The sequence below is a fragment of the Arachis hypogaea genome, chromosome 4, assembly GCF_003086295.3.
Source record: "Arachis hypogaea cultivar Tifrunner chromosome 4, arahy.Tifrunner.gnm2.J5K5, whole genome shotgun sequence".
Classification (NCBI taxonomy): Eukaryota; Viridiplantae; Streptophyta; class Magnoliopsida; order Fabales; family Fabaceae; genus Arachis; species Arachis hypogaea.
Window position 1 is genome coordinate 82,771,580 of NC_092039.1, and position 20,199 is coordinate 82,791,778.

Consider the following 20,199-nt stretch of genomic DNA (forward strand, 5'->3'; position numbering starts at 1 on the left):
TCCAGGGCTTCCAGCAATATATAATAGTCCATACTTTGCGCGAAAATAGACGACGTAACCTGGCGTTGAACGCCAAGTTCATGTTGCTGTCTGGAGTTAAACGCCAGAAAAACGTCATGATCCGGAGTTGAACGCCCAAAACACGTCATAACCTGGAGTTTGACGCCAAGAAAGGCCTCTACTCGTGGATAGCTTTAGTCTCAGCCCCAGCACACACCAAGTGGGCCCCAGAAGTGGATTTCTGCACCAATTATCTTAGTTTATTCATTTTCTGTAACCTAGGTCACTAGTTACTATTTAAACAACTTTTACAGACATTTCTTGTACCTCATGACATTTTTCAGATCTGATATATACACTTTGTGACGGCATGAGTCTCTAAATCCATTGTTGGGGTGAGAGCTCTGCAGCGTCTCGATGATTTAATACAATTCCTTTGTTTTCCATTCAAACACGCTTGTTCTTATCTAAGATGTTTATTCGCGCTTAATGTGAAGAAGGTGATGATCCGTGACACTCATCACCTTCCTCAATCCATGAACGTGTGCCTGACAACCACTTCCGTTCTACATCAGACTGAATGAATATCTCTTAGATTCTCCACGAATCTTCGTGGTATAAGCTAGATAGATGGCGGCATTCATGAGAATCCGGAAGTCTAAACCTTGTCTTGTGGTATTCCGAGTAGGATCCGGGATTGAATGGCTGTGACGTGCTTCAAACTCCTGAGGGCTGGGCGTTAGTGACAGACGCAAAAGAATCAATGGATTCTATTCCAACCTGATTGAGAACCGACAGATGATTAGCCGTGCTGTGACAGAGCATAGGAACGTTTTCACTGAGAGGATGGGAGTAGCCACTGACAACGGTGACACCCTACATAGAGCTTGCCATGGAAGGAGCTTGCGTGTGTTGAAGGATTTCAAGGAAGAGTTGAAGTTCAAAGGACAAAGCATCTCCAAAACTCCAACATATTCCCATTACTGCACAACAAGTAACGCTAGTATTCTCTATTATTTCAACTTACAATTTTAAATAGTTTGGCTTCTTACAACTAAATCCAAATAACTTTATTGGCCTCCTGACTAAGATTAATAAAATAAACATTGATTGCTTCAAACCAATAATCTCCGTGGGATCGACCCTTACTCACGTAAGGTATTACTTGGACGACCCAGTGCACTTGCTGGTTAGTTGTGCGAATCACAAATTCGTGCACCAAGTTTTTGGCGCCGTTGCCGAGGATTATTGAGTTTGAACAATTGAAGGCATATTTTATTTCTTAGATTAGGAATAATTTGTTTTTATAGAGTCATTAAATTCTGATAGGATAGTTTCTCTTCGAAAGTTTCTTTCAAAAAAATTATTTTTCTTAATTAATTGTTAATTTTCGTGAGTTTAGTGTCTTATTTTAAGTTTGGTGTTAATTGCATATTTGAGATTTTTCTTTAAATTTTCGAACTTGTGTTCTTTGTTCTTCATTGATCTTCAAGTTGTTCTTGGTTATTTTTCTTGTTTGATCTTGAGTTTTCTTGTTTTGTGTCTTTTCTTGTTTTTCTTGTGCTTTTTCAAAACATTAACTTTCAAAAATTATACTTTTATCCACAAAAATAATATATCTTTAAAATACATTACATTTTAACTCAGTTGGTTATAGCGTTGGCTTATGTTCTTGGCAATTGGGCACCAGTTCTTTTAAAAATCTTTTTCAAAAATAATTTTTCTTGATTTAATCTGTGCCAAACTCTAAGTTTGGTGTTTTCTTGTTAAGTTTTCTTTAATTTTCGAAAATTTGTCTTGGTTTTCTAAAAATTTTAAGTTTGGTGTTCTTTCTTTTGTTCTGGTGTTCTTGTGAATCTTCAAGTGTTCTTGAGTTTCTTGTGTCTTGATCTTAAAATTTTAAGTTTGGTGTTCCTTGGTGTTTTCCCTCCAAAAATTTTCGAAAATAAGGAGCACTAGATCTAAAAATTTTAAGTCTTAAGTCTTTTGTGTGTTTTCTCTTTCATCATAAAATTCAAAATTCAAAAAAAAATTTCTATTTCCAATTAATTTTGAACTATTTTTTTCGAATTTTTTTTTAAAATTCAGATTTCAATTTCAAATTATTTTTCAATTGCTTTTGTTTCGTTTTTATTTTATAAAAATTAATTTTTTTTAGACAATAGCAACATACATACCATCTCTTTTATTCCATTATGGAATTAAGGGGGAATGATCAGTCCAGGAGGACTCTGGGGTCATATGCTAACCCCACTACTGCTTCATATGGAGTAGTATCTGTATACCCTCCATTGGAGTTAGTAGCTTTGAGCTGAATCCTCAGCTCATTATCATGGTGCAGCAAAACTGCCAGTATTCTGTTCTTCCACATGAAGAACTTATAGAGTTTCTGGCACAATTTCTGCAAATTGCTGATACAGTACATGATAAAGAAGTGGATCAGGATGTCTACAGATTATTACTATTTCCATTTGCTGTAAAAGATCAAGCTAAGAGGTGGTTAAATAACCAGCCTAAGAACAGCATAAAAACATGGAAACAGCTGTCAGAAAAATTCCTGAATCACTATTTCCCTCCAAAACGGATGACACAGCTAAGGCTAAGCATCCAAGGCTTCAAACAAGGAGATAATGAATCCCTTTATGATGCCTGGGAGAGATACAGAGAGATGCTAAGAAAATGCCCCTCTGAAATGTTTTCAGAATGGGTGCAATTAGACATCTTCTACTATGGGCTTACAGAAAAAGCTCAGATTTCTCTAGACCACTCAGCTGGTGGATCTATACATATGAGAAAAACAATTGAAGAAGCTCAAGAGCTTATTGATACAGTTGCCAGAAATCAACATCTGTACCTAAGCAGTGAATCTTCCATGAAAGAAGAAGCTAAAACAGTAACTGCAGAACTCAGTCCGGTGGATCAGGCTAATGAATTTAATCAGCAATTAGACTTTCTAACTCAGCAGCTGGCTGAATTCAAGGAATTATTACAGGAAACAAGAATGGCTAACAAGAACATGGAAGTGCAATTAAAGCAGACAGAAAAGCAACTGTCAAAACAAATAGCAGAAGAATGCCAAGCAGTTCAATTAAGAAGTGGGAAAACATTAAATACCTCACTTCAAAGCAGCAGGAAGCCAAGAAATGAACAGATGTCTACTCAAAATCCCTCTGAGGACAATCAGAGCCCAGAGAGGAATGGTGCTGGCGCTGAACGCCCAGACCATGCTCATTCCTGGCGTTCAACGCCAGAAACAAGCATGTATCCGGCGTTGAACGCCCAAAAGGAACATGGTTCTGGCGTTCAAACGCCAGTAACAAACAAGGAGATGGCGTCTAACGCCACTCCAGCTTCCACTCCTGGCATTCAAATACCAGTGGGTGATCAGTCACATACAAGTGCTGATAACAACCCTTCTAAAAAGGCTTCCCAACCCACTTCTGTAAGCAATAAACCTGCAGCAACTAAGGTTGAGGAATACAAAGCCAAAATGCCTTATCCTCAAAAACTCCGCCAAGCGGAACAGGATAAGCAATTTGCTCGCTTTGCAGACTATCTCAGGACTCTTGAAATAAAGATTCCGTTTGCAGAAGCACTTGAGCAAATACCCTCTTATGCTAAGTTCATGAAAGAGATCTTAAGTCATAAGAAGGATTGGAGGGAAACTGAAAAAGTTTACCTCACTGAAGAATGCAGTGCAGTCATCCTGAAAAGCTTACCTGAGAAGCTTAAAGATCCTGGGAGCTTTATGATACCATGCACATTAGAAGGCACTTGTACCAAGCAAGCTTTATGTGATCTTGGGGCAAGTATCAATCTGATACCTGCATCTACTATCAGAAAGCTTGGTTTAACTGAAGAAATTAAACCAACCAGGATATGTCTTCAACTTGCTGATGGCTCCATTAAATACCCATCAGGCGTGATTGAAGACATGATTGTCAAGGTTGGGCCATTTGCCTTTCCTACTGACTTTGTGGTGATGGAAATGGAGGAGCACAAGAGTGCAACTCTCATTCTAGGAAGACCTTTCCTAGCAATTGGCCGAACCCTCATTGATGTCCAAAAAGGGGAGGTAACCTTGAGAGTCAATGAGGAGGAGTTCAAGTTGAATGTTGTCAAAGCCATGCAACATCCTGACACCCCAAATGACTGCATGAGTGTTGATATTATTGACTCTCTGGTAAGAGAAGTCAATATGGCTGAGAGCCTCGAATCAGAGCTAGAGGACATCTTTAAAGATGTTCAGCCTGATTTGGAGGAATCAGAGAAGATAATAGAACCTCTGAAAATCCCTCAAGAAGAGGAGAAACCTCCAAAACCCGAGCTCAAACCACTACCACCATCCCTGAAATATGCAGTTCTGGGAGAAGGTGACACCTTCCCTGTAATTATAAGCTCTACCTTAAAGCCACAGGAAGAGGAGGCACTAATTTAAGTGCTAAGGACACACAAGACAGCTCTTGGGTGGTCCATCAGTGATCTTAAGGGCATTAGCCCAGCCAGATGCATGCACAAGATCTTACTGGAGGATGACGCCAAGCCAGTGGTTCAACCACAAAGGCAGCTGAATCCAGCTATGAAAGAAGTGGTGCAGAAGGAGGTCACTAAATTACTAGAGGCTGGGATTATTTATCCTATTTCTGACAGCCCCTGGGTGAGCCCTGTCCAAGTTGTCCCTAAAAAAGGTGGCATGACAGTGGTTCATAATGAAAAAAATGAACTAGTCCCTACAAGGACAGTTACAGGGTGGCGTATGTGCATTGATTACAGAAGGCTCAATACAGCCACCAGAAAGGATCATTTTCCTTTACCATTCATAGACCAGATGCTAGAAAGACTAGCAGGTCATGAATACTACTGCTTCCTGGATGGATATTCAGGTTATAATCAAATTGCAGTAGATCCCCAGGATAAGGAGAAAACGGCATTCACATGCCCATCTGGAGTATTTGCATACAGACGGATGCCATTTGGCCTGTGCAATGCACCTGCAACCTTTCAGAGGTGCATGCTCTCAATTTTCTCTGATATGGTGGAGAAATTTCTGGAAGTCTTCATGGATGACTTTTCAGTATTTGGAGACTCATTCAGCTCCTGCCTTAACCATTTAGCACTTGTTCTGAAAAGATGCCAAGAGACTAACCTGGTTTTAAACTAGGAAAAATGTCACTTTATGGTGACTGAAGGAATTGTCCTTGGGCACAAAATTTCGAACAAGGGGATAGAGGTGGATCAAGCTAAGGTAGAGGTAATTGAAAAATTACCACCACCTACTAATGTTAAGGCAATCAGAAGCTTTCTGGGGCATGCAGGATTCTATAGGAGGTTTATAAAGGATTTTTCAAAAATCGCCAAACCTCTGAGCAACCTGCTAGCTACTGACACGCCATTTATCTTTGATAAAGAGTGTCTGCAGGCATTTGAGACTCTGAAAGCTAAATTGGTTACTGCACCAATCATCTCTGCACCAGACTGGACATTACCATTTGAATTGATGTGTGATGCCAGTGACCATGCCATTGGTGCAGTGTTGGGACAAAGGCATGACAAGCTTCTGCACGTCATTTATTATGCCAGCCGTGTTCTAAATGATGCACAGAAGAATTACACAACCACAGAAAAAGAGCTACTAGCAGTGGTTTACGCCATTGACAAATTCAGATCCTATTTAGTAGGATCAAAAGTGATTGTGTACACTGATCATGCTGCTCTTAAATATCTACTCACAAAGCAGGATTCAAAACCTAGACTCATCAGATGGGTGTTGCTTCTGCAAGAATTTGATATAGAAATAAGAGACAGAAAAGGGACAGAGAATCAAGTGGCAGACCACCTGTCCCGAATAGAACCAGTGGAAGGGGCGTCCCTCCCTCTCACTGAGATCTCTGAAACCTTTCCGGATGAGCAACTGTTTGCCATCCAGGAAGTGCCATGGTTTGCAGACATTGCAAACTACAAGGCAGTGAGATTCATACCCAAAGAGTACAGTAGGGTGCAATCAAAGAAATTAATCACAGATGCAAAGTACTATCTTTGGGATGAACCATATCTCTTCAAGAGATGTGCAGACGGAGTAATCCGTAGATGTGTGCCTAAAGAAGAAGCACAGAAGATCCTTTGGCATTGCCATGGATCACAGTATGGAGGACATTTTGGAAGTGAGCAAACAGCCACAAGAGTCCTCCAAAGTGGCTTCTACTGGCCTACTCTCTATAAAGATTCCCGAGCATTTGTACTTAACTGTGACAGTTGACAAAGATCAGGCAACCTACCTCACAGTTATGCCATGCCTCAACAAGGAATCTTGGAGATTGAGTTGTTTGATGTATGGGGCATTGACTTCATGGGACCTTTCCCACCATCATACTCAAACACTTATATTCTGGTGGCAGTGGATTATGTATCCAAATGGGTGGAGGCTATTGCAACACCCACTAATGACACTAAAACAGGGTTAAAATTCCTCCAGAAACATATTTTCAGCAGATTTGGTATCCCTAGAGTGTTAATCAGTGATGGGGGCACTCATTTCTGCAATAAACAGCTTTACTCTGCTCTGGTACGTTATGGAGTTAGCCACAGGGTAGCTACTCCATATCACCCACAAACTAATGGGCAAGCTGAAGTCTCAAATAGAGAACTCAAAAGAATCCTGGAACGGACTGTAATCAACCGTAGAAAGGATTGGGCAAGAAGCTTGGATGATGCTCTGTGGGCATACAGAACAGCATTTAAGACCCCTATAGGGACCTCTCCATACCAGCTTGTGTATGGAAAGGCATGTCACTTGCCAGTGGAACTGGAACATAAGGCCTACTGGGCAACCAGATTCCTAAACCTTGATGCCAAGTTGGCTGGAGAAAAACGATTGCTCCAGTTAAATGAGCTAGAGGAATTTAGACTCAATGCTTTTGAGAATGCAAAAATTTACAAGGAGAAAGCAAAAAGATGGCATGATAAGAAATTGTCATCCAGAGTCTTTAAACCATGGCAGAAAGTTCTGCTATTCAATTCTAGGCTCAAATTATTCCCTGGAAAATTAAAATCCCGGTGGAGAGGTCCATATGTAATCACAAGCGTATCACCATATGGATACATAGAACTTCAGGATAGTGACTCTAACAAAAAGTTCATTGTTAATGGACAAAGAGTTAAACACTATCTTGAAGATAATTTCGAGCAAGAATGCTCAAGACTGAGACTTCATTGAAGATCAGTGACAGTCCAGCTAATGACATTAAAAAAGCGCTTGCTGGGAGGCAACCCAGCCATTTACAAAGTTTATTTACTAATTAAATAAATTTTCTTTTCTTTACAGGTTTAAGTCCAAGTATCTTCAAAGGTGAAATAGCCATTGGTTGAAGTCACAGAGTTACAGGGAAATTTGGAAGCTCACTGGCGTGAAAAAGCCAGTAAGAAATACTTTGGGCGTTGAACGCCCAAAAGAAGCACCCACTGGGCGTTTAACGCCAGTAAGGGTAGCCATCTGGGCGTTAAACGCCAGAAGGAGCATCTTCTGGGCGTTAAACGCCAGAAAGATGCACCTTCTGGGCGTTTAACGCCAGTCTGCTAGCATCCTGGGCGTTCAGAAAAACGCCCAGTGATGAAGGACTTCCTGGCGTTCAACGCCAGAAAGAAGCACCAGATGGGCGTTGAACGCCCAGGAGAAGCAACATGTGGGCGTTAAACGCCCAAAACATGCACCATGTGGGCGTTTAACGCCAGGATGGTGGGAAAAGGTACAAATTCGTTTTCCTTTATAATTTTTCAAAATTTTTATGTTTCAATTCATGATTTTTTGCATAAACATATTTTAAATTATCACTTTCAATTCCAAAAGTTTTTATCCTAATTTCTAAAATCCCATGTTGCAAATATTTTAGATATATCTTAACCCAAAAAAACAAATGGCTTTCCAATCCAATCCATCATCCTTTCAAATTTGTTTTCAAAACTTAATTCTCTTTTTAAAATCTTTTTTTCAAAAAGTAAAAATTTCAAATTTATCTTTTAAATTATGATTCATATCTTTTTCTTTTTAAAATTATATCTTTTTCTGATCATATCTTTTAAAATCATATCTTCTATCTTATCTCTTTCTTATTTTTCGAAAATCTCCCACCCCCCTCCCTATATATTGTTTTCGGCACCCCCTCCTCATCATCATCCAACACTTGCTCTCCCTCTATCCCTCTTCTTTCTTCTCTTTTGCTTGAGGACAAGCAAAGCTCTAAGTTTGGTGTGTTTTATCCGTGATCACAAAAACATACCCACTTAAGATCATGGCTCCTAAAGGGAAACAACCCAACCCAAGAGGCAAGAAAGAAAGCACTCCAAAGCCACTTTGGAATCAAGGGAAGTTCTTAACTAAAGAACATTCAGACCATTACTACAAGATAATGAGTCACAGATCAGTGATCCCGGAAGTCAGATTTGATCTGAAAGAAGATGAATATCCGGAGATCCAAGAGCAAATTCGAAACAGGAATTGGGAAATTCTGGCCAATCCTGAAACGAAAGTGGGAAAGAACATGGTTCAGGAATTTTATGCTAATCTATGGCAGACAGAAAGGCAAAGAATCATTGGAGCTGCTCTCTTTGACCATCGGACTGTAGTCAGAGGAAAGATCATTCATACCAATTCTGACAAGATCAGGGAGATATTTAAGCTTCCCCAACTGAAAGATGACCCAGACTCCTTTAACAGGAGAATGATGAGGGTCAATAAAGGGCTGGACAAGGTTCTGGAGGACATATGCATCCCTGGAGCCAAGTGGACCACCAGCACGACTGGCATCCCAGTTCAACTCAAAAGGGAATATCTGAAACCAGTAGCCAGAGGTTGGCTGGATTTCGTGGGACGTTCCATATTGCCCACCAGTAACCGTTCTGAAGTCACTATTAAAAGAGCAGTAATGATTCACTGCATCATGTTGGGAAAAGAAGTGGAAGTCCATCAGCTGATCTCCTGTGAGCTATATAAAATAGCAAACAGGAATTCTAAGGACGCCAAATTGGCTTATCCAAGCCTAATTTCTATGCTTTGCAAAGATGCTGGAGTAAAGATGGGAATAACTGAATATATCCTAATTGAAAAGCCCATTACTGGAATATCAATGGTCAGGCAACAGCAACAAGAGGATTCAGCCAAGAGGAGAGCACAAGAAGCCCTCCCAGAACTGCCCCAATTCGAATATTGGGAACATCTTGAGGCTTCTATTTCCAGATTGCAAGAAGCTATGGATCAAATAAAGGAAGAACAGAATAATCAAAGTAGCATGCTTTGCAAACTGCTCAAGGAACAGGAAGAGCAAGGGCGTGATCTAAGGGAGCTGAAGCGCCAAAAATTAATCCTTGAACAACACCCCACAGATTAGAGGAACATCTATTCCTCAAAACAACAGGTTGCTAAGTTCCAATTTTCGCTTTAGCTTAGTGATAGTATTATTATAGAAATTCACCTTAGGAGATATTTAGTAGTAATTAGTATGTCTATTTTGATTTTATTTCCAATCAAGCTATAATTTATTTTTCTCATCATCATCAGGCATGAATAAAGTAGTAGATTTTTTTTAATAAAGAAGTAATCTATATTTTTCGAGTTCTTAATAATAAAAATTATAATTAATTATATGTGGTGGCAATACTTTTTATTCTCTGAATGAATGCTTGAACAGTGCATAATATGTACTTTGAATTTGATGAATATTGGCTCCTGAAAGGATGAGGAACACGAAAAATATTATTGATGATCTGAAAAATCATGAAATTGATTCTTGAAGCAAGAAAAAGTAGTCAAAAAAAAAAGAAGCCATGAGCACTAAGTAAGAGTAAAAAGGATCCAAGGCTTTGAGCATCAATGGATAGGAGGGCCCAAGGAAATAAAATCCAGGCCTAAGCGGCTAAACCAAGCTGTCCCTAACCATGTGCTTGTGGCATGCAGGTCCAAGTTACAAACTTGAGACTGAGTGGTTAAAGTCGTGATCCAAGGCAAACAGAGTGTGCTTAAGAGCTCTGGATACCTCTGACTGGGGACTTTAGCAAAGCTAAGTCACAATCTGAAAAGGTTCACCTAGTCATGTGTCTGTGGCATTTATGTATCCGGTGGTAATACTGGAAAACAAAGTGCTTAGGGCCACAGCCAAGACTCATAAAATAACTGTGTTCAAGAATCAACATACTACACTAGGAGAATCAATAATACTATCTGAATTCTGAGTTCCTAAGGATGCCAATCATTCTGAAATTCAAAAGATACAGGGAGATGCCAAAACTGTTCAGAGACAAAAAGCTACAAGCCCCGCTCATCTAATAAGAATCTGAGCTTCATTTAAAACTCTAGAATATTATTACTTCTTTATTTTTGTTAAAACCTATTTTATTTATCTAGTTGCTTGAGGACAAGCAACAGTTTAAGTTTGGTGTTGTGATGAGCGGATATTTTATACGCTTTTTGAGAGTAATTTCATGTAGATTTTAGCATGTTTCAGTCAGTTTTTAGTAGAATATTATTAGTTTTTAGGCAAAAATCATATTTCTGGACTTTACTATGAGTTTGTGTGTTTTTCTGTGATTTCAGGTATTTTCTGGCTGAAATTGAGGGAGCTGAGTAAAAATCTGAGTTAAGCTGAAAGAAGGACTGCTGATGCTGTTGGATCCTGACCTTCCTGCACTCGAAATGGATTTTCTGGAGCTACAGGAGTCCAATTGGCGCGCTCTCAACGGCGTTGGAAAGTAGATATCCAGGGCTTTCCAGCAATATATAATAGTTCATACTTTGCGCGAAAATAGACGACGTAACTTGGCGTTGAACGCCAAGTTCATGTTGCTGTCTGGAGTTAAACGCCAGAAAAATGTCATGATCCGGAGTTGAACGCCCAAAACACGTCATAACCTGGAGTTTGACGCCAAGAAAGGCCTCTACTCGTGGATAGCTTTAGTCTCAGCCCCAGCACACTCCAAGTGGGCCCCAGAAGTGGATTTCTGCACCAATTATCTTAGTTTATTCATTTTCTGTAAACCTAGGTCACTAGTTTACTATTTAAACAACTTTTACAGACATTTCTTGTACCTCATGACATTTTTCAGATCTGATATATACACTTTGTGACGGCATGAGTCTCTAAACTCCATTGTTGGGGGTGAGGAGCTCTGCAGCGTCTCGATGATTTAATACAATTCCTTTGTTTTCCATTCAAACACGCTTGTTCTTATCTAAGATGTTTATTCGCGCTTAATTGTGAAGAAGGTGATGATCCGTGACACTCATCACCTTCCTCAATCCATGAACGTGTGCCTGACAACCACTTCCGTTCTACATCAGACTGAATGAATATCTCTTAGATTCTCCAACAGAATCTTCGTGGTATAAGCTAGATAGATGGCCGCATTCATGAGAATCCGGAAAGTCTAAACCTTGTCTGTGGTATTCCGAGTAGGATTCCGGGATTGAATGGCTGTGACGTGCTTCAAACTCCTGAGGGCTGGGCGTTAGTGACAGACGCAAAAGAATCAATGGATTCTATTCCAACCTGATTGAGAACCGACAGATGATTAGCCGTGCTGTGACAGAGCATAGGAACGTTTTCACTGAGAGGATGGGGAGTAGCCACTGACAACGGTGACACCCTACATAGAGCTTGCCATGGAAGGAGCCTTGCGTGTGTTGAAGGATTTCAAGGAAGAGTTGAAGTTCAAAGGACAAAGCATCTCCAAAACTCCAACATATTCCCCATTACTGCACAACAAGTAACGCTAGTATTCTCTATTATTTCAACTTACAATTTTAAATAGTTTGGCTTCTTACAACTAAATCCAAATAACTTTATTGGCCTCCTGACTAAGATTAATAAAATAAACATTGATTGCTTCAAACCAATAATCTCCGTGGGATCGACCCTTACTCACGTAAGGTATTACTTGGACGACCCAGTGCACTTGCTGGTTAGTTGTGCGAATCACAAATTCGTGCACCAAAAATCCATGTACTTCTTTTTATTTTTTAGAAAATATTTTTCATTTAAGAAAGGTGAAAGATTCATGGGACATTCATAGCTTTAAGACATAGACATTAAACATTAATAAAGACACAAACATAGTCAAAACATAGCATAAAAACCGAAAACAGAAAAGAAAATAAACAAGAAGATTAAAGAACGGGTCCACCTTAGTGATGGTGGCTTCTTCTTCCTCTTGAAGAACCAATGGAGTTCTTGAGCTTCTCTATGTCTCTTTCTTGCCTTTGTTGCTCCTCTTCCTAGAGGTTTCTCCGGCCTTAGGTGCCATTAATGGTTATGGAAAGCAAAAAGCTGAGCTTTTCCACACCAAACTTAAAAGCTTTGCTCGTCCTTGAGCAAAATAAGATAGAAGGGAGTAGAAGAAGAATGATGCAATTAATTTTGAAAACTTATTATTGTATGCAAGAAAAATTAAAAAGAGTTGAAAAGAATTTGAAAAGATATGTAAGTTTTGAAAATGTTTTGGAAGGATTTGAAAAGAATTGGAAAAGAATTAAATAGAATTGGAAGGATTATTAATTTTTGAAAATAGAAATTGAAAGATGAACGTTTAAAATATGTTTGATACAAGAAATTATGAATTAAAACATGAAAAATTGAAAAAAAAAATGAATTGGAAACAAACTTACCTCCCTTGTGTCATCCTGGCGTTAAACGCCCAGAATGCTATCCATTCTGGCGTTTAACGCCCACTTGATTGCCTTTTTGGGCGTTTAACGCACAATCAGATATCCTGGCTGGCGTTAAACGCCAGGAATCCTTCTTTACTGGGTGTTTTTCTGAATGCCCAGAATACTGCCATTTCTGGTGTTAAACACCTAGAATGCTGCCCATTCTGGCGTTTAACACCCAGAATGCTGCCTGCATGGGAGTTAAACGCCCATTCTGCTATCCTTACTGGCTTTTAAATGCCAGTAAGCCTATCCTCTAGGGTGTGCTATTTTTGATGCTATTTTTTATTCCACTTTAATTCTGCAGCTGTTTTTATGACTCCACATGATTATCAACCTAAAGAAAACATAAACTAACAATGTGACATGAAATGAAAAAGTAATTAACATAGATAAATAAGATTGGGTTGCCTCCTAATAAGCGCTTCTTTACTGTCTTTAGCTGGAATTTTATTGAGCTTTTAATTTAGTCTCAGTTTTGAGCACTCTTGCTAACATTGCCTTCAAGATAATGTTTGACTCTCTATCCATTAACAATGAACTTTTTGTCAGAGTCAATATCCTGAAGCTCTACATATCCATATGGTGATACACTTGTAATCACATATGGTCCCTTCCACCTGAATTTCAATTTCCCAGGGAACAATCTGAGCCTAGAGTTAAACAGCAGAGCCTTCTGTCCTGGCTCAAAGACTCTAGATGACAGCTTTCTGTCATGCCACCTTTTTGCTTTCTCTTTGTAAATTTTAGCATTTTCAAAAGCATTGAGTCTGAACTTCTCTAGCTCATTCAACTGGAGTAATCTCTTCTCACCAGCCACCTTAGCATCAAGGTTTAGGAATCTGGTTGCCCAGTAGGCCTTGTGTTCCAGTTCCACTGGTAGATGACAGCCTTTTCCATATACCAGCTGGTATGGATAGGTCCCTATAGGAGTCTTGAATGCAGTTCTGTATGCCCACAAAGCATCATCCAGACTTTTTGCCCAATCCTTTCTACGGGTACTTACAGTCTGTTCCAGGATTCGTTTTAGTTCTCTATTTGAGACTTCAGCCTGCCCATTTGTTTGTGGATGATATGGAGTTGCCACTTGGTGGTTAATTCCATATCGGACCAGAGCAGAGTCAAGCTGTTTATTACAGAAATGAGTGCCTCCATCACTGATCGGTATCCTAAGGACACCGAACCTGCTGAAGATATGCTTCTAGAGGAACTTCATCACTGTCTTAGTATCATTAGTGGGTGTTGCAATTTTCTCTACCCATTTAGATACATAGTCTACTACTACCAGAATATAAGTGTTTGAATATGATGGTGGGAAAGGCTCCATGAAGTCAATACTCCATACATCAAATAACTCAATCTCTAAAATCCCTTGCTGAGGCATGGCATAACCGTGAGGCAAATTACCAGCTCTCTGGCAACTGTCACAGTTACGTACAAACACTCGGGAGTCTCTATAGAGAGTAGGCTAGTAGAAGCCACATTGGAGAACCTTTGTGACTGTTCGCTCACCTCTGAAATGTCCTCCATATTGTGATCCATGACAATGCCATAGGATCTTCTATTCCTCTTCTTTAGGCACACATCTATGGATTACTCCATTTGCACACCTCTTAAAAAGATATAGTTCATCCCATAAGTAGTCTTTACATCAGAAATCAATTTTTTTGTTTGCTGCTTACTGTACTCTTTGGGTATGAATCTCACAGCTTTATAGTTTACAATGTCTATAAACCACGGTACTTCTTGAATGGCAAAGAGTTGTTCATCTGGGAAGGTTTCAGAGATCTCAGTAGGAGGGAGGGACGCTCCTGCTACTGGTTCTATCCGGTATAGGTGATCTGCTACTTGGTTCTCTGTCCCTTTTCTATCTCTTATTTCTATATCAAACTCTTGCAGAAGTAACACCCATCTTATAAGTCTGGCTTTTGAATCCTGCTTTGTGCGGAGATATTTTAGAGCAGCATGGTCAATGTACACAATCACTTTTGATCCCACTAAATAAGATCTAAACTTGTCAATGGCATAAACCACTACAAGCAACTCCTTTTCTGTGGTTGTGTAATTCTTTTGTGCGTCATTCAAAACACGGCTAGCATAATAAATGACATGCAGAAGCTTGTCATGCCTCTGTCCCAATACTGCACCAATGGCATGGTCACTGGCATCACACATTAGTTCGAATAGTAATGTCCAGTCTGGTGCAGAAATGACTGGTGCTGTGACCAACTTAGCTTTCAGAGTCTCAAACGCTTGCAGACACTCTGTGTCAAGGACAAATGGTGTATCAGCGACTAGCAGATTGTTCAGGGGTTTTGCAATTTTTGAAAAATCCTTTATAAACCTCTTATAGAATCCTGCATGCCCCAGAAAGCTTCTGATTTCCTTAACATTGGCAGGTGGTGGTAATTTTTCAATTACCTCTACCTTGGCTTGATCCACTTCTATCCCCTTGTTCGAAATTTTATGCCCAAGGACAATTCCTTCAGTTACCATAAAATGATATTTCTCCCAGTTTAAAACAAGGTTAGTCTCTTGGCACCTTTTCAGAACAAGTGCTAGATGGTCAAGACAGGAGCTGAATGAGTCTCCAAACACTAAGAAGTCATCCATGAAGACTTCCAGAAATTTCTCTACTATATCAGAAAAGATGGAGAGCATGCACCTCTGAAAGGTTGCAGGTGCATTGCACAGACCAAATGGCATCCTTCTGTAGGCGAATACTCCAAATGGACATGTGAATACTGTTTTCTCTTGATCCTGAGGATCTACTGCAATTTGGTTGTAACCTGAATAGCCATCCAAAAAGTAGTAGTCTCTCTAGCATCTGGTCTATGAATGGTAAAGAAAAATGATCCTTTATTTCTGGTGGTTGTATTGAGCCTTCTGTAGTCAATACACATACGCCACCCTGTAACTGTTCTTGTAGGAACCAGTTCATTCTTTTCATTATGAATCACTGTCATTCCTCCCTTCTTGGGAACAACTTGGACAGGGCTCACCCAGGGGCTATCAGAAATAGGATAAATAATCTCAGCCTCTAGTAACTTAGTGACCTCTTTCTGCACCACCTCCTTCATGGCTGGATTTAGCCGCCTCTGTGGTTGGGCCACTGGCTTAGCATCATCCTCCAATAGGATCTTGTGCATGCATCTGGCTGGGCTAATGCCCTTAAGATCACTTATGGACCACCCAAGAGCTGTCTTGTGTATCCTTAGCACCTGAATTAGTGCTTTCTCTTCCTGTGGCTCTAAAGCAGAGCTTATGATCACAGGAAAAGTGTCATCCTCTCCCAGAAATGCATATTTCAGGGATGGTGGTAGTGGTTTGAGCTCAGGTTTAGGAGGCTTCTCCTCTTCCTGAGGAGTTTTCAGAGGTTCTTTTGTTTTCTCTAGTTCTTCCAGATCAGGCTGAACATCTTTAAAAATGTCCTCTAACTCTGATTCGAGACTCTCAGTCATATTGACCTCTTCCACTAGAGAGTCAATAATATCAACGCTCATGCAGTTGTTTGGGGAGTTTGGATGCTGCATAGCTTTGACAGTATTCAGCTTAAACTCATCCTCATTGACTCTCAGGGTCACCTCCCCTTTTTGGACATCAATGAGGGTTCGTCCAGTTGCTAGGAAAGGTCTTCCTAGAATGAGAGTTGCACTCTTGTGCTCCTCCATTTCCAGCACCACAATGTCAGTGGGAAAGGCAAATGGCCCAACCTTGACAATCATGTCCTCAATTACGCCTGATGGAATTTTAGTGGAGCCATCAGCAAGTTGGAGGTATATTCAGGTTGGTTTAACTTCATCAGTCAAACCAAGCTTTTTGATAGTGGATGCAGGTATCAGGTTGATACTTGCCCCAATATCACATAGAGCTGTATTGGTACAAGCATCCTCTAATGTGCAAGGTATCATAAAGCTTTCGGGATCTTTAAACTTCTCTGGTAAGCTTTTTAGAATGACTGCACTGTATTCTTCAGTGAGGAAAACTTTTTCAGTTTCTCTCCAATCATTCTTATGACTTAGGATCTCTTTCATGAACTTAGCATAAGAGGGTATTTGCTCAAGTGACTCTGCAAACTGAATCTTTATTTCAAGAGTCTTGAGATAATCTGCAAAGCGGGTAAATTGTTTATCCTGTTCATCTTGGCAGAGTTTCTAAGGATAAGGCATCTTGGCTTTATAGTCTTCAACCATAGTTGCTGCAGGTTTACTTCTACAGAAACAGTTGGAGAAGCCTGCCTAGGGGGGTTGTTATCAGCACTTGCAGGAGTCTGATTCCCCATTAGCGTTTGAACGCCAGAATTAAGGGCTGTATGGGCGTTTAACGTCAGATTGCCACCCTTTTCTGGCGTTTGGACGCCAGAATTGGCCATCCACTGGGCGTTTAACGCCACTTTTTTACCATTTTCTGGTGTTTGAACGTCAGAATCATTCTTCTCTGGGCTTTTACTATCCTCAGAAGGATTTTGGGCAGTGGGTTGGTCATCCTCTGTCAGTTGTTCCTTTCTTGGCTTTTTGCTGCCTTGAGTTAAAACATTCAATGTCTTCCCACTCCTTAAATGAACAGCTTGGCACTTTTCTGTTATCTGTTTAGATAACTGCTGTCTTGTCTGATCCAATTGTGCTTCCATATTCTTGTTAGCATTTTTAGTGTCTTGAAGTATTTCCTTAAATTCTGCTAACTGTTTTGTTATAAAAAGCAATTGTTGATTGAGTTCAACAACTTGTTCTGGAGGACTAAGTTCAGTGGATACTGCTTTAGCCTCTTCTTTGATGGAGGACTCACTACTTAAGTACAGATGCTGATTTCTAGAAATTGTATCAATGAGCTCTTGAGCCTCTTCAATTGTCTTTCTCATGTGTATAGATCCACCCGCTACGTGGTCTAGAGACATCTGGGCCTTTTCTGTAAGCCTGTAGTAGAAGATGTCTAACTGCACCCATTCTGAAAACATTTCAGAGGGGCATTTCCTTAGCATCCCTCTGTACCTCTCCCAAGCGTCATAAAGAGATTCACTATCCTCTTGTTTAAAGCCTTGGATGTCCATCCTTAGCTGTGTCATCCTTTTTGAAGGAAAATATTGATTCAAGAATTTGTCTGACAACTGTTTCCATGTTCTTATGCTGGCTTTGGGTTGGTTGTTTAACCACCTCTTAGCTTGGTCTTTTACAGCAAATAGAAACAGCAATAATCTGTAGACATCCTTATCCACTTCCTTATCATGTACTGTGTTAGCAATTTGTAAAAACTGTGCCAGAAACTCAGTAGGTTCTTCCTGTGAAAGACTGGAATACTGGCAATTTTACTGCACCATGATAATGAGCTGAGGATTTAACTCAAAACTACTGGATCTGATGGAGGGTATACAGATACTACTTCCATATGAAGCAGTAGTGGGGTTAGCATATGACCCCAAAGTCCTTCTGGACTATTCATTCCCACTTAGGTCCATGATGGAGAAAGGAAAATAATGTGAATTGTAAATAAACAATTTTTTCTCCTTTTTTTTTTTGAAAACCGAAATTAAAAGAAAAAAATAAAATAAAATAAATGAAAAATTAAATATAAGTTTTGAAAATTAAGAAGGGAAAAAGAAATAAAAGAAATTAGAAAACTAAACTAATTAATTAATTGAAAAGATTTGAAAAAATTTTTTTGTGTGGATTTTTGAAAAAAAATGAAGAGAGAGAAAGTGGTTAGGAAGTTTTGAAAAAGATATGTCCTAAAATTAAAGATACTTGAAAATTAATACTTGTAAGAAAAGAAAAGATTTGGAAAATATATGATTTAAAATTTTAAAGATTGAAACTTTCTTAACAAGAAAACACCAAACTTAAAGTTTTTCAATCAAACTAATAAAATGGAATAAGAAATTCGAAAATTTAAAAAGAAAAAGGATTTTGAAAAATTTTATAAAAGATTTTTGAAAAAATATAAAAAGAACTTTGAAAAAGGATTTATTTTGAAAAAGATTTAAAAAAATATAAAGCTTTAAAAATTGAAAGCTTGACTTAACTAACAAGAGACTACCAAATTTTAAAAATTTTGACTAAGTCAACCTAAAAAATTCGAAAATGATGAGTAAATAAAGGAAAAGATATATATATATATATATATATATATATATATATATATATATATATATATATATATATATATATATATATTTGAATTTAATGAGGAAAGAGAAAAACAATAGATTGACACCAAACTTAGAATTTTTAGATCAAAACAAAGAAAACAAACAAGAAAACTTTGAATGTCAAGATGAACACCAAGAACACTTTGAAGATCAAGATGAACACCAAGAACAAATTTTGAAAATTTTTAAGGAAAATAAAAACACAAAGAACACCAAACTTAAAACGTGAAACTAGACTCAGATAGAAAACTCTAAACCAACAAAAATAAATTATTCCTAATCTAAGCAACAAGATGAACCTTCAGTTGTCCAAACTCGAAAAATCTCCGGCAACGGCGCCAAAAACTTGGTGCACGAAATTGTGATCACGCTTTTCACAACTCCGCACAACTAACCAGCAAGTGCACTGGGTCGTCCAAGTAATACCTTACGTGAGTAAGGGTCGATCCCACGAAGATTGTCGGCTTGAAGCAAGCTATGGTTATCTTGTAAATTTTAGTCAGGAGATTAATGATAAAAATGATTTTGTTTATGAAAAGTAAATAACATGAAATAAATGATACTTGTGATTCAGTAATGAGGAACAGGTTGAGGTTCCGGAGATGCTTTGCCGTCTGAATCTCTGCTTTCCTACTGTCTTCTTCTCCACACACGCATGGCTTCCTTCCCTCAACCTAGGAGGTTTAGAAACTCATAGTGATGTAAAATACAATGGTAAATCATGTATGATGGTAAACGTGATGTAAAAGGTCTGAATAACATAAATTTAATTCCATAAATACTAAACAAATAAGTAGTAAAGGTATAACAGTCTATTTAGTGCTGAAATTCACTTATGGGACCCACTTGGTAAGTGTTTGGGCTGAGCTTTGATGAGATCCACCTGCTATGAGGTCTCTTGGATGTGGAACACCAGCTAGGGGGTCCTTTCTGGGAGTTTGGACGCCGGTCTCTACCCTTTGGGCGCTGGACGCTTGGAAGGCAGCAGGAAGCTGGTGTTGGACACCATTTTTGGGCCTTCTAATCCGAAGCAAAGTATAAACTATTATATATTGCTCGAAAGCTCTGAAAGCCAGCTTTCCATAGTCATTGAGGTGCTTCATTTCAAATTTTGAAGCTCCAGAAAAGCTCTTCCAAGTGCAGGTAGGTCAGATCTAGACAGCACCTATAATGCTTTCTCTGTCTCTGAATTACTTCTGTTCCAGCTCCTCAATTTCAGCCAGAAAATACCTAAAATTGTACAAAAACACAAAAAATTATAGTAGAATCCAAACATGTGAATTTAACACTAAAACCTATAAAAACTTGATAAAAACTAAACAAAACATACCAAAAACTATATGAAAATGATGTCAAAAAGTGTATA